General features: G+C 36.9%; 1 protein-coding gene across 3 annotated transcripts in view; it reads right to left on the bottom strand.

Moving 5' to 3' along the window:
* ACVR1 (activin A receptor type 1) overlaps positions 1-15,453 on the bottom strand; it is a 155,147-nt gene that overhangs the window by 88,358 nt on the left and 51,336 nt on the right. Inside the window, exon 2 of one of the 3 annotated variants that reach the window (XM_021004898.2) lies at positions 2,584-2,645. The exons of the other annotated variants lie outside the window; for them this stretch is intronic. The gene's annotated coding sequence lies outside the window, so the exon portion shown is untranslated. The remainder of the gene's footprint in view (positions 1-2,583; positions 2,646-15,453) is intronic. 3 annotated transcript variants of the gene reach the window in all.

Below are 15,453 nucleotides of genomic sequence, written 5' to 3'. Positions count from 1 at the left end.
TGACTTTCAAAGAGCTTAAATTCTATGGAGGAGATACCATAGATATGCGTTAAAGGTAGCTAGGTGGGACAGTGAATAGAGCCCTAGAGTCAGAAAGATCTGAGTTCAAATCCAGCCTCAAATATTTACTAGCTATGTCATTTAAACTGAATGCCTTGGTTACCTCATTTGTAAAATATGGACAAAAATTTCTCCTGCCTGTCAGAATTGTTGTGAGGATGAAATGAGATATTTGTAGAAGTGCTTTGCAAACATTAAAATACCATATAAAATCTGGCTTTTATTAGATACACATGTATTTTGGAGAGGAAGGCATTAGAATGGGCACATTTTATGAGTAATAAGTTCAATAGGCATGTTTAAGCACTTGTACTAAGACCACCAGTTAGGGACATTGAGGAGGAGGAGAACAATGAGTATTTATATGGTGCCTACTATTTACCAATCACCATGCTAAGTACTTTGGAGAAGAGATTACTGAATAGTGTAAAAGCTTGGATTAGACAACCTCTCACCTCCCCCCCTTCCTGCACACTAAAAGGATGATTTAAGTAATCCAACCATCCTTAAATACTGAATGTCTGAAAGATCTAAAAATCTAATTTAGGAGAGAAAACAATAGCATCAAGAACAGGAAAAAAGGAGGAAAAAAAGATAAAGTTCACTTAATTGGAGGAGAGATTATCTATCCCATACCTCATAAGGAATGAAAATATAACCCTAAAACTTAACTATGAAAAGTCAGTTAATATCTTATGAAAATAATTCAGTTATACCACATTCTGTATATTAAAATATCTTAGTCACAGCCACAAACTAAACTCCTGTATCACCTAACTTCACATTTTTAATTTCAATAAATAATCAACAAGCGATAAACAGCCTATGAAGATTTTTTTTTAGCACAAGAGAAACACAGTCAGAAATATGTCTTAAGTAGCTTGGTTGTAGAGAGATGGATTGGAGAGGAGGCATTCAAAAGAGGCCAATTAGATGATAAGTCTGAATTAAGGTTCAGACTAACATAACTAACTGTTCAACTAACACAGGAGGGTTAAGGGACTAATTCAAGAAAGACTATGCAACTGATTGGGGAGGGGAGAGGGGGAAGACTCCTATGATTTCCAAGGTTATGAAGCTGAGTGACTTTTAGAATGATAATTTCTCAATTACTGTCACTGCATACTTCACAGCTGTTTCAAATAAATACAGTATACTTTATCTCATAATTCTCTTCCCTGCCCCTAGACTGCTGAGCAGCAGATGCAATAGAAAGAGAAGGGAACCTTCATCAAGAGAAAGGAGCATGCATCATTCTCAGTTGCACATGGCACCTTCACAAAAATTGTTTATGTATTAGAGTATCAAAACTTAACAAAAGCAGAAAAGCAGAAATATTAAGCACATCTTTTATGTTTTATGCAATAGTTATAAAGTGCTTTAGCACAGTGCCTAGCACACAGCAGGTGCTTAACACTTATTCCTTTCCACCCTTACTAATTACGATGCAAAAAATTATACTCAATTATAGTCAATGAAGGGCTCCCACAGAAAGGATTAAATATTAATTGGATTAAGTAACTTAATCCTAAAGAATTGGTAGGTTAAAGAAATCACAGAAATAGTAGATAATTTCATTAAAGATAATGACAACAGTGACAACATACTAAGTTTTTTGAGATGTAGCCACAGTAGTCTTTGAGAGAAAATGCATACTGTATCTCCAAATGCTTACATCAACAAGAGAATGAACGAGGGAGATGGATTCAGGATGCAGAATGAAACAACTTTTGGTATATAGCCAATATAGGAATTTATTTTGTGTGACTGCTCATTTGTTACAAGGGCCTTTTTATCTTTTCCAATGAGAGAAAGACAAAAATAATAGATAGCATTCATATAGCACTTTTTGGTTTATAAGCACTTTAAAATTTTTATTCTCACAACAATTCTGAGAGGTGCTGTTTTTACCTTCATTTTACATTTGAGGAAACCAAAGCTGAGAGAGGTTAAGTAACTTGTTAAGAAATGTTAAGTAATGCAACTAGTTAAGTTTCTAAGGTTGGATTTGAATTCAGGTCTTCCTGACTCTGGTCTAAATACTCTATCCATTGAACCACCTAGCTGCCTTAGAATATAGATTAATCTAAAAAACAAAATGTAATTGTAAAAATAATAATTTTAAACAAAACCAGGATAAGGGACCTTTCCCATTTTTCCTATTTGTTCTTTAATTCAATGTTGTGGTGGTTGGGGGGGGGATTACAAGATAAAATAGGATATAACCCTAAGTTAATCTCACTTATAAAGCTCTGTACTTTGCCAGGTTTATTAGATATTACTGCCTTTTAAACATTCACATTTTGGTCAAACTCTTCTACTTACTTTCCCCATATACAACATTTCATCTTTCCCCTACCCTCCCTCCTTGCCTTTGTACAGGCAGTCACCCTTCTGCCTTGGATGCATTGCCTCTTTACCTACATCTCTCAAAATCGCTCGTTTCCTTCAAAACTCAGCATAAGTGTTCCTATTTCAGGCCTTTCCAGATATCACCAGGTGTTGCTATACCCAACCACTCACCTGGCTTTAGAAGCAGCTCCCCAGAGCAGTGGATAGAGCACAGGGCCTGTAGTCAGGAAGACCTAAATTTAAAACCAGTCAGACACTTATTAGCTGTATAATCCTGGGATACTCACTTAACCTTTGTTTGCCTCAGTTTCCTCATCTGTAAAATAAGGGAAATAATAGCACCACTTCCCAGGGTTGTTGTTAAGCCTCAAATGAGATGATATTTGCAAAGCTTTTAACACAGTGCCTGGCAAATAATAAACACTACATAAAATCCAGCTTTTACTTTGATTATAGTTTGCATTTATTTATGTGTAATTATGTTTTTACAACCACTCCCCAGTAGAACATAAACTCTTTGAAGAGAGAAACTATTTCATGTTCAGTGGCTAACACATAGTTTATAAATACTCGTTGACTGATTTGATCTTTCCCTCAAAGGATTTACAAAACCAGAATTTGAAAACAATAAATCTAAACTATATTAAGTACAAAAGAAGAGGTCCAAAGGGCAAGCACGAATATATAATAATTACAAAATATTCATTATCCCTTAACCTAGTAAATCTCACTACTAAGGTATGTATACATATATCCATATGTATGTGAATATATACATATATATCTCCCTATTTTAAAGAGGCTATTAAAAGAAAAGAACTATCTATATAAATAAAATTCTAACAACTGTATTTGTAATAGCAAAAAACTGAGAATAACCTATATGCAGCAGACTCTGAATAAAAACATTGACTCTAGCCGTGGAAAAAAAATCTAACAGCAGTTATGAAATTATTTTTAGAAATAGATAAAGATCAAGATCAAAAGAGAACATGGAAGCAAACAGAACATTTGTTATTTTTTAAAATGTTTGTTTTAAAAAAACTGTACATAGTTTGGAACTTATTCTTTTATGTACGACCTTTTCTTTAATTTTATTTGAATGTTTCTGTTGATAGTTACTAAGTTTAGAATGAGAAAGTTAAAAAAAAAAAAAACCTACCCAAAATGCAGGCAGAGATCCGAGGAGGGAGATATCACTTGGTAATAAGCACTATTATCCCACCTGGTTTAATGTAACCTTTTCATTTAGTCTCCTGGCAGTGAAAACAGGATGCTCATAATACCTCACTAGCCCACATAGTGAACACGTGAAACAAGAAGCCTTATCAAGCCGGGAAGGTTTTAGCATGGGCCAGGACTACATACTGTGAGCCTCTAGTCTGGGTAAATCTGTAGCGGGAGACGGCGGGCCATTCATTCAATGAGGCTCCTTGGTGGTGATTTTTTTTGGGGGGGAGGGGCAGATTTGTAAAAAGAGTTGTCATGTTAGGCATGACAGCTTTCACCAGCTGGGGTTTTCCTTCTCCTTCCCAGGAAAATCTCGAAGAATTTCCAAATCAAGCACCTCTAGAGAATCCTATGGGTTTCTGTCTTCAATTTAGGAAACTTCTGGCCCCAGTTCATTCACTTAATTACTTTAACTACCTAACTACTTTTAAGGGCAGCTAGGTAGCACAGTTGATAAGAGTATCAGGCCTCAAGTCAGGAAGAAATCTTTCTGAGTGCAAATCTAGCCTCAGACACTAACTAGCTCTATGACCCTGGCCAAGTCATTTAACCTTGTTTGCCTCAGTTCCCTTACCTGTAAAATTAGCTGGAAAAGGAAATTGAAAACCACTCCAGTATCTTTGCCGTGAAAACCCCAAATGAAGTCACAAAGAGTAAGACATGACTGAACTACAATAAACCATCTTTAAGGCACAGGGCCTGCAAATTATACACCACTCCCTCCCCCTCAAAAAACAACAACAACAACAACAACAACAGGGTTTGCTCTCAAAGTAAATACATTCTGCTGGTTTCTTTTGTTTTTGTGACCTAGTCTTTTAACTAATCCCGCAATTAAGCCCAACTGATAAAATGAAACAGAAAGGAGGGGGACGGGAGTAGGGCTAATTTCTGGTGTAGGAAATGCAGATTAGCTTTTGGTTTTCGATTTATAGTCAGAGCAATGAAAGGTTAGGTAAGAAATACAAGTAAGAAAAAGAAAGTCTGTGCCCTGAGGAACTTAACAATCTAATGGAGGAAGACAACATACAAAACGAAGCAGAAGGTATCAGGGGTCTGCACCTGGTGGCATGATGTAATTCTTAAAGAGTTCAAACCAAGCAAAGCAGTTGGTGGAAAATAAAGAGCTGGCTGGAAAATTCTGAGCCCTCTATAAAGGGAGGCTTTGGGAGGAAGGACTAAACCAAGATCAGTTATAGGTACCTAGGTGGGGTAATAGTACTAGTCAGAAAGACCTGAGTTCAAATCCAGACTCAGACGCTCCAGATCACTTGTGTGACCCTGGACAAGTCACTAAACTTCTCTCAACTTAAGTTTCCTCATCTGTAAAATGAGGAAACTGCCTTCCAGAGTTGTAAGGATCAAGTGAGATAATATTTGGAAAGCATTTTGCAAATCTTAAAGATAGATAGACAAACAGATAAAATTATTATTATTATAGGATAGACATATAATTTGAACCCAGGCCTTCCTGGTTCAGAGGCCTATATTCTCTATTCCCTAAGTCATGCTGTCTTTTCAATCAAAAAATAGTTACTTTAAGGTATATTTATAGGTAGACTTTTCCCAGTTGGGGAGTGAGCAGGTTTCCTTATTAATGCTTGCCCTACACTCAATCGTCTTCTAATATGGGAAAATGATTCAAAATTTAAAAAAGGCCAATTTTAATATTGTTTCCAGTTCAGTCTGTGGAGGGCACAGCTATAAGGTAAAAAATAAATAAATAAAATCATGGAGCCATGAAATTTATAATAATAACAACAATAATAATTGCTTTACCCTCAGTTTTAAATAATTCTTTCTTATGAATTCAGGTAATACGGCCATCCTTCCATCACCTCCCCTAATTTTCCTAATAATCAGTTCAGCATTCCAAAGGTCTTTGTTTTAATCCTATTTTTCAAGTGATTCAACAAAACTCAATTCTCTTTCTAAACATTTCTAAGTATTTCATCAGAAATCCAAGTTTTATCTCGGAAAATTTAGCTTCATTCATCTTCTGTTGAGTTTGGAGTTATTTAGGACAGCAACTCAAATGGAAGGAATTGTCTAATATATGTTAAATATAATCACTCCCAATTACATGAATGTATGCCACCAATTAGCCAAATTTGTTGGTCATCCAAAACAAAACTATTCTAAAATCACTTCCTCAATTATACTAATTATAGTTTAAATTCTTGAACAAACAAATCATTTTTAAGACAAAAATTTAAATTGACATTTTTAATAGAAAATGGATTTTTCCTAGGCTAATAATAATTTTACATAACTTGGTAAAGAAATGATTATTTTTGCCTTTCTTCGCACTATTAACCCAGCTCTTATTAATGCAGTGGCTAAACACAATGGCACTTAATAAATCCTTGTAGACTTGAGAAAGTATTCCCAATTTACTAAATTTAATGTGTAACATTATTACTGTATTTGAGGTAAATTAAGAGAATCTGCAAGATTTATGTACTTTTTTATATACTTGAAGTATATGTTATATGCTATATAACTTATATACTTCAATAACCAGAATAATAATCAATAGCTAGATTCCAGTTCTGAAGGGTAACACACAAGGAGAGGTAAGATGGGGGTCCTGGCACAGTGAGGGGTCAACAGACAACATCCGATTTGGAAATGACCAATGTAGATTCTGCAGGAAGAGGGCCTCACTCAGCTCATATGCCTATGGGGTGACACAAAGTAACCTCTAGGAGATCTTATATAGGTTGAAAAGACCTATTTCCTCAGAGCCTTATATTGACTTATTATCCATGAAGTCCTAATAGCTATTGACACTATTTAAGAGGCCAGACTTACAATATCTATTAATAGCTTTCAGAAAGGACCGAGAAAGGAAGTGTGGGAGAAATGTAGAATTGGAAACCACAGGATTAGATGGTGGTGAGAAGGTATTTAATTAGTACATTCAGCAAATATTCAAGGACCTTTAAAGTGTAAAATAAGCTTAAACAGGACCCTCAGCAAATGAATTTCTGGAATGAGGCAACGAGTACCAGAGCCACACAAACAGAACTCTTTAGACAGCCCCTTATCTATTTGCATAAACTAACACCAGAAACTAACTTCATTTGCACATCAATCAACTCAGCAGGATTTTGCCGACCAGGACAAAATGACTAAAGCTTTTGGGATTATTTTCTCCAGGCCCATAAATTTAAGGGGCAATTGCTTACAGCCACAATAAAGGAAAAATCTCTTAAAAATAATAACATCTCCAGACTTTCCCCTATGCTCTTCCACTCCTTTCCCCAAGTCAGTATGTGATTAATGGAATTCTCTCACAACTTAGCTGCTTGACTGGCAAAAACATATTTCAGGCTAAGGCAGAATCAGATAATTGTGGTATGACTCAACAAATCCACAGCTGTTCATTTAAATATATCCATCAAAAGTATAAATATGAACATTCGAATGAAAATGAGCCATGTACACAGGGGTCAGTGTGCAAGTTGAATTGGTTGATGTGAAAGTAACCACAACATAAAACAAAATAGAAAGACTGACAAGATTTCAGAGGGCAGAAGAAACACAGAAATGAACAGGTGCCCTCTGTCTTCCTGCACAAAAAGGTCACAGACCTCTTCTATACGGAAACAAGCTGGTCAGATTAGTCCTGTACACAAATATTGGATGGAAGGGAAAAATGGCAGCTGACTTCCAAGTGAAAACACCGTTCATTGAAGATTTACTATTCTTTTCTGCACTCCTCTCTAAGTAACATTTAATACTGTCATTATGAAGTCAAAAAAAACCCAAGAATTTTCCAATTGTTTCCCATAACGATCAGTTCCAACCAAGTGCCCAATCTCTACAATTGGGGTCATCAGCCTCTTCAGTAATCAGTCTTAAGAAATACCCACCACTCCAAAAGAGGGAAAACAAGAAAAACTAAAGGGAATATTAGAAGAAAAGAATGGAGAAAAGGAGAAAGGAAGGTAGAAGAGAGCACCAACAAATGCCCCCTAATGCCACCCACTGGCACAGATGTCATTCCCAAGGTGCTGCTGGTTTCAATGACCTCACAGAGAAAGAGGGTACCTTAGCTACAATTGTATAATAATCCCCACCTATATCAAATATCTAAGAAGAATAAATGGATAAATCGTTTTAAATATGTTAAGGACACATTCAGCCCATTAAAAATGTGAAAGACACTTGACAGCCCAGATTTATAAGGTATGACTTTTCTCTATTAGTTGTGTTATTCTACCATTGACCACAGCAACAAGCACCAAGAGCTCAGGATCTTTGGTGGAAGCTTTGGAGGAAATACAAAACAATATCAAACTGTATGTGAGTGTGGATGGTTAATTTTCAACTTACTATATTGATTTTCAATTAATAATACATGTTCCCAGAAAGGAGACAACTAGGTAGAATGGTTGTGTATTATGCTTTGATAAAGTAACATTAAAATGTAAAAGGATTAGGTTTTTTTTCCCTGCTAAATATGAATCTTTTGAAAAAGTTGTCATTTATCAGCCCTGACCCAAAAAGTAAAAAATCAACCTGGGTTTCCTCAAGTCTGCCAGTCATGTTTTTAAAAGTTTCATATTTACGTTTAAAAAAAAGTCAAAAGTGAGGGAATAAGCATTTATGTAGCACCTATCACATGCCAAGAACCCTGATTTACCCATTTGATAGGTGCTATTAATATCCTATTTTACAGTTGAGAAAACTGAGGCAAACAGAGGTTAAGTGATTTGCCCAAGGTCACACAGTTTGCAAGTATCTGTGGCTATATTTGAACTTAGGTCTTTCTGACTCCAACAGCCCAGTAGTTTCCCCATCAATGGGTCAAAAGAATTCAAGGAAATGGAGGGGATCAGAAAGATTATAGGAATTTTGGCAAATTTACAAGCAACCAAACCAATACCATTTATTATTCATTTACTATGTGCTAGGCAATCTGCTAAATGCTAGGGATACAAATGCAAACCTCTATGTACATGGGTTTCTGCTATTTAGAATGTAAGAAAGTTCCTGAGGGCACAGTGTTAGGGCACATGATATGGTCTAATAAATTCTTGTAGATCCAGTCCCTACTTTCAAGAAGCTTGGGAATTGGTGGAGAAGGAGTGTTAGGAGGGGAATAAAACACATTCAGAAAAGTAAATACATGATATTTACAAAATAAATACAAGATGGTGGGCCCCCCCAATCTGCCATGCCCCTCTTCTTCCCCCCCACCCCAACTCTCAAGATGGGAATCTAGAAAGCTCATCTTCCAAGATCCGATCAACCTTATTATTCATACCTCATCATCTGTCCCTCAGGTCGAAGTGTAGAGCCACAAACTCCTCCATTTAAGAAAATGAAATAAGAAGGCAGCTAGGTGGCACAGTGGATAGAGCATTAGCCCTGATTCAGAAGGACCTGAGTTCAAATCTGACCTCAGACACATAACACATACTAGCTGTGCGACCCTGGGCAAGTCACTTAACCCCATTGCCTAGCCAAAAGAAAAAAAAAAAAGAAAATGAAATCTCCCAACAGGCAATACTTATTTTGGTCTTCTTTCATTTCTCCATCATTCTTCCTCCCTACCCCCATTTTCACCTTTCTTTTGTATGTTATCTTCCCTCATTAGATTATAAGCTCCATGAGGCAGAGACTACCTTTCTTTTTTCATATTGTATTACCAGCAGCTTCTAGAGTACCTGGCATATAGTAGGTGCTTAATAAATGTTTAATGATTATTTATTAACTATTGACTTTGTAAACCTTAAAATGCTACATGAATGTGAATTATAAGTAGAGTTGTTCCTTTATGTTGAGCCAACATCTGGGTTCATTCACCCACTGGTCCAAACAACATGACTAACTCCTCTCCCACATGATGAATCTGCTATAGGTCATGTCCTTACCCAGTCTACAATTTCCCTCTCCCCTTTCCCTTTCCTTTCTCTTTCTCTAATGGAAATACAGTTAGAACATATACTTGAAATTCTTCAATACTGTTCATGACATGGTTTTCTATTCCCTCTTCATCCTGGTTACCCTTCTTCTCCACAAACTTCAACTTATCAATTTCTCTTCTAAAGATAGCAACCAGAATTGGAAAATATTCCCAATGTGGTCTGATCAAGTCACAGGACAACAAAACTGAACTCCTTTACCTAGGGGTATGTACTTCTAAAGAAGTGGTGTCAAACACAAATACTGACTTAGAAACTACACATTAACATTATCAATACCATATTGTATTTTTATTTATTTTGTTAAATATTTCCCAATTACATTTTAATCCCACCAAGACTTTGTTCCAAAGGAAGCCTAAAACAATTCATTAGCTCTTTTTGGCTGCCAAATCACTTTGTAATCCATTAGAATCTCTAGAGCCTCCCCCCCCCCACCATTTGAATTGTTTTCTGTTGACAAGTCTCTCACGTTGTACTTGGTACCAGTGATTTTTCAAGTCCAAGTAAATTACCTTTATCCTTACTAAATTTCATCTTTAGCTTCAAACTACCATGCCAGGAAGTTGTCATTTTTTCAGATTCCAACAGCTATCTAATAGGTAGCTATTCCTCTTTATTTCATATTATCCATAAATATAAGTACTTCTTATAAGCTCAGGGGGAAATGTACTATAACTAAAAGCAGAGTGGCTATAGCAGTTTTTTTTTTCTTTTTGAAGCCAATTGTCCCCCAATAAAGTCCAGGACCAACATAAAGAAGATTTTTTACTGAAGCCTGAATGTGCTGAGCCTAACTGCAGATCTAAAAGGATGTAGTCTATTTAGAGGCATTCTGAACTAGAAGAAGCCAGGAAGGCAAGACAATAAGCAGTCATTACACTCTTGCTATACACAAGGCACTGGGCTAAGCACTGGGGACACAAATATAAGCAAAAAAAAGAAACAGTCCATGCTCTCAAGAAGCTTATATTAGAATGGGAGAAGGCAATGAGCAAGAGAGAGCAGAAAAGGTGAAAAGGGGAGTGGAAACAAGGTACTTAATTGGGGATACATGGTCACAAGCAGAGGCAGGAGAGGAATGAAACTTGACTTGCATGGCAGAGGGATATATATTCCAAAATGAGAAGGGCCCAGGTGCTGATGGAAGTTCCAAGGCCTTCTGGATCCATTTCTATGCTTCATCTTTCTTCCCCCCATAATAAAAATCATTAAAAAGTTGATGCTATGCTATTTACATTCCTTGGTCTCATATTTGCTCTTTTGAAGAAAAACTTTGGTGAAAAACCAAGCCATACTATGTGAAGTTTCTCTCACATAGGAAAAGTTAATAAATGCTTGAAGATATGACTATGTGACTTTAATCAGATACTGAATAAGATCTGAATGTGGCTCACACATGTTGCTGGCTACTAAATCAATTACTTATTGGACTGTCTGGGAGACTAGGATATAAAGTAATAACACAAGAACTTGCAGTCTAGTTATAATGTATAGAGATTAGTCATATTAGCATTCAGCAAATGTGTAGTTAATTCATCACTTTCACAAATTACTCTAATTCCAAGTATTATCTTAATGAAGTGGCTGCTTCCCATGGGTTCTTGGGTCAAGCAATTCTTTTATAATAGTGACAGAAATGCCTAGTAGCAGGTCAATTGAGAGAAGAGTAGATGCTGTTTTGTGATAAGGTATGGTGGGACTGATGGGGATTTTTTTGGATTGCCTTTTTTAAAAGATGACCAATAATAAATAAGATTTGTATAGACTTGTATGGAGGTCAATGACCCAATATTATTTATGTAATCATGATCTCTGTCATGTAAGCTCCTTGAGGACAGTATAATGCCCATCTTAAACTTTGTATTTTTTCCCAGTACTAGAGCACAGTGCTCTTCACAGGGGAAGTGCTTAATAAATGTTTGAATTCAACTAAAAAAGAAGTGGGGGGGGGAGCAGAGACCCTTTAATGAACTCAATCTTCTCCCTGAAACAAAAACTCATCTTTTTAATATCAATATTCTTCCAGTACTGTATGACTGTGAGTCATGAAACACTACCATCCCTGAAGAATTAAAAATGATCATCACTCAGAAGGCAAAGTAGAAGTACATGGTGGGTGTAAGCAGGCTGCAACACAAACAAGGTACTATGGAGAATGGGAGTAAAAGTAAGTCAAAAAAAATGTGTGAGCCAAAAATATGAACTGATATATCACTGGGTGAGAGCTAGAGATACATAGTCTAAAGGTTTGATGGATGTATCCCCATAAGAGATATCATAAGGAATCCAATGGTGGACCCCACTGTAAGGAGGAAAGACATGGAATGTAATGGGAAGACATAGACAAGATTTCCACAGCATGGGAAGGCTTGGATGGATTGTGATTAGTCTTGTTGGAGAAGAAATCCACATTTATGAGATGGAGAATCCATCTGAGTATTGAGTCCCAAGGCACCTGTCTCCCCCATGCCATAATTACTACATGACCACAATTACACTGGCAAGTTCTTTCATGCCAAGATATATGGCATAAGCAACTTGAGTAGCTCAGTAGCTCTCTCTGGTGTAGCTCTCTCTGGTGACCATCTTCCTCACTTACAACTTGGGCTTTAATTCCCAATTTCATTGCTTGTTGTTATTCTATCCTCCGCAGCCCAGCAGGAAAAACATTCTCTTTAGTAGAAAGGAGAAGTAAAACTAAGGCTGATCAGTTCTGATTATGCCAAGAGGGAACCTATCTCTTCCTTAATCTTCCATCCCATCACCAACCTAACTTTTTGAAAACGGCATCTTTTTATTGTCTACAATTTATTGCCAACCTCGATCCAACATGAGTTTTGACCTATTTGCCTCCATAACATTATTGTTTCAAGACTTTACCACTTTTACATTCTTCATTTTTTTTGTTCTCCAATCATATTTTTTAAACAAGCCCTTTAAAAATTAGAGCTACTTTGGTTATTTTCCACACTTCCCACACCCTTTTTCTTCCTCAGTGAAATCAAACATAATTGTGTCACCAAGATATCATTAGTGGTAAGATTGTTGAGTAGAATTCCTCATAGAGTATCAACTCAAAGGATCTTACCTATCAGATCTCCAAATGTGAATCCAAAGTCAACACAAAACAAAGTTCAACACCTTCCATCGGCTACTCGGTCTAGTTTCAACTCAAGAGAACAAAATGCCCCTCTGGATAAGCTCATCACTTCTAATCCCATCACCATGCAGTTAACTGAAACCTTGATTGACACCACCTTCCTCAGCCTCTCTTCCCCTCTGATTAGAAGGCTAGAAGGTAGAACACCAAACTCTTCCCCATGCCTTATTTTATAGTAAGCAGAATTTGGACTCTCAACCCACTGCACTTTACATCTACTGCTCTGCCTGGTTTCAAGTTTAGGAAACAAGATGCGCACCACCACCCCCAACCAGGTACCTTTGCATGTCTCTCCCTCCTTCCTGCTTCCTTTTGTGTGTTGTCTTCTCCCCGCCCCCAATTAGATTGTAAGCTCTTTGAGGGAGGGAGACTTTATTTCTTTTTCTTAATTGTACCCCCGAGCACTTAGCACAGTACCTGGCTGTAGTAGGTGCTCAATAAATGTTTATTGGATTAGATGGAAGATTTCTTTTGTTAATTACCACAAATGTGGCACAGTAACTGCCTCCCCAAAAGTTCTTATCATCTCTGCTTCACCAAAACCATATCTTCCTCATTGGTCAGAAAGATCCAAGATTACAATACATCTTTTTTTCTCTTTCTCCACTTTTTGCAAGATGAAATTATCACCAATACAAGGCAAATATTTATCAGATGCACTGCTTATCTCAGAGAGTATTAACAGGCAAAGACATCCAGCAAATATGTCAATAGTGGAAGTCCCTTGTTAGAAGTCCTGCCTCCGTGGCAGGTTTGATCAATTTTATCACGTTTGATAACTTGTCATCCAACTCTTGTACCTAATTTGTCTGCTTAGAGTAGGCACACAATTTCTCCCCACTTTGATCTCCAGTCATAAATGCTCTCCTAACTCCCACCTCCCCCCTTGTGGTTTCTCCTCAGTAACCATTAGCTACCAGCACAGAATAGTTACAAGTTAGACAAGTTTCTCTTCAATCACTGGGTTACAAATGCGCCCCCATTCCCTTTGTCACAGGGGTATAGAACTGAAATTTGTCCTATTATAATGCAGCTAGGAGCGGAGATCAGACACGGAAGGAAAGAATCCCCTCTATCTCACACACCTTTTAGGTGCACTGAAAGTAAGTTGCCATCAAAGCTAAATAAACTAAAGACAATGAGGATTGCATCAATGTCCACAGACAAGTGTAGTCATGAAATTCCAAAAGCACATATTTTCTAATAGTGTTCCAAGACAACTAACTACAAAACCTAAGTTGATACTGATTAGGCTAAGAAGCCCAGGCTTAGTAATTTGTCCAAAGAATCAAATTACAAGTTCTTTACAACCTTCTCTAAGGCACGTGATTTCCTTTCCAAAATAATTCTGTGGAAAGCTGTTATAAACAGACATACTAAAGTAAATCTCTCTCAATCTCAAAGAGCCTGGAGGGTGATACCCTGCCAATGCACACTTTCTTCTCCCACTTCCCTACAGGATAGAAATCTGAAATAACAAAGATACCTCTGCAACAGCCCCAGGCAATATGCTGCTCATCTGCAGCCCCCAAAATAAAGGATCAATTGTCTTTAATGGCTTTGCCCCATTTAGCATTGTTTTCCACATCAATCAAGATTTCCTTTTTTTCCTAACCATCAAAGACAAATATAAATTATATATATATATATATATATTATACTCACTTTCTCCAGTTGCTTTTTCCCAAACTCTCCCAAACTCACTCTCCCATACTGAGGTTAAAAAAAAATCCTGCCCATCTCCTAGACACCTCCATTATTAAACACTGAGGAAGGATGGATGATGCATAACCTTTAATTCTTGACTTTGCCAAAGGTGGGGTAGTGGGTTTCATGGTGAGTAATGAAAATTGTCCTGGCTTGGAGTCAAGAGACTTGGCTTTCAGTCTAGATGCTTGAGACTAAATAACTAAATGGAATCTAAAAATCAGAATATTAACACTGGAAGGAATTTTCAAGATCATCCCATCCAATTCTCTCATTAAATAGATGAGGACACTGACATAGAGGGTAAGAGACTTGCAAAAAATTTCCACAGCCAATTAGTGGCAGAGGGGGAGAACTAGAATCCAGCCAGGTCTCTTAATTGGATCCAAGGATTTTTTTTTTCATTGAACTGCCTAAGCTCCTGCTTAGAAAAATGTCTTCAAAAGCTATGTGGCTCTTTGGGCCTCAGTTTCCTTATTTGAAACATGATGGGCTACACAAGATGATTTCTAAGGTCCCTTCCAGTTCTATGACAATATGAGTCAATACTTTAATTGCTCATCAAAAACTTAACTGCTTATAAACCAAGTATGGTCGGTCAGGCTTATATATCCCACCCAACTTGGTATGTAATAACATGGATAGTCTTATAAAAACATTTGATTTTTGTACCAAACCGGAAAGTAATCTAAAGCCAATATTTTAATACTTAATAACAACACACTCAATTGTAAAGGGCAGTAAAGGTATACTGACCCTACCTGTGGAGGAATAATAGGAGCAACTGAGTAACTTGCACAAAAAGAGATGATACATATTTGCAAGTTTAGATTGTGACTTTCTTAACCAGGATCTCTATAAACAATATTCAGTTAATTGTTCCACAAGCATTTAAAGTGCCAACTATGTGTCCAGGCAATGTACAAAAATCATGCTTTGAGTCACAACCCAGATTTGAGTTACAATAAAAAGTCAAAAATATGCTTTGCTTAAATATCTCTAACA

This window comes from Phascolarctos cinereus, unplaced genomic scaffold (genome assembly GCF_003287225.1).
Source record: "Phascolarctos cinereus isolate Bilbo 61053 unplaced genomic scaffold, phaCin_HiC Scaffold_726;HRSCAF=1367, whole genome shotgun sequence".
NCBI classification, from domain to species: domain Eukaryota; kingdom Metazoa; phylum Chordata; class Mammalia; order Diprotodontia; family Phascolarctidae; genus Phascolarctos; species Phascolarctos cinereus.
This window is presented reverse-complemented; position numbering and strand designations above follow the sequence as displayed.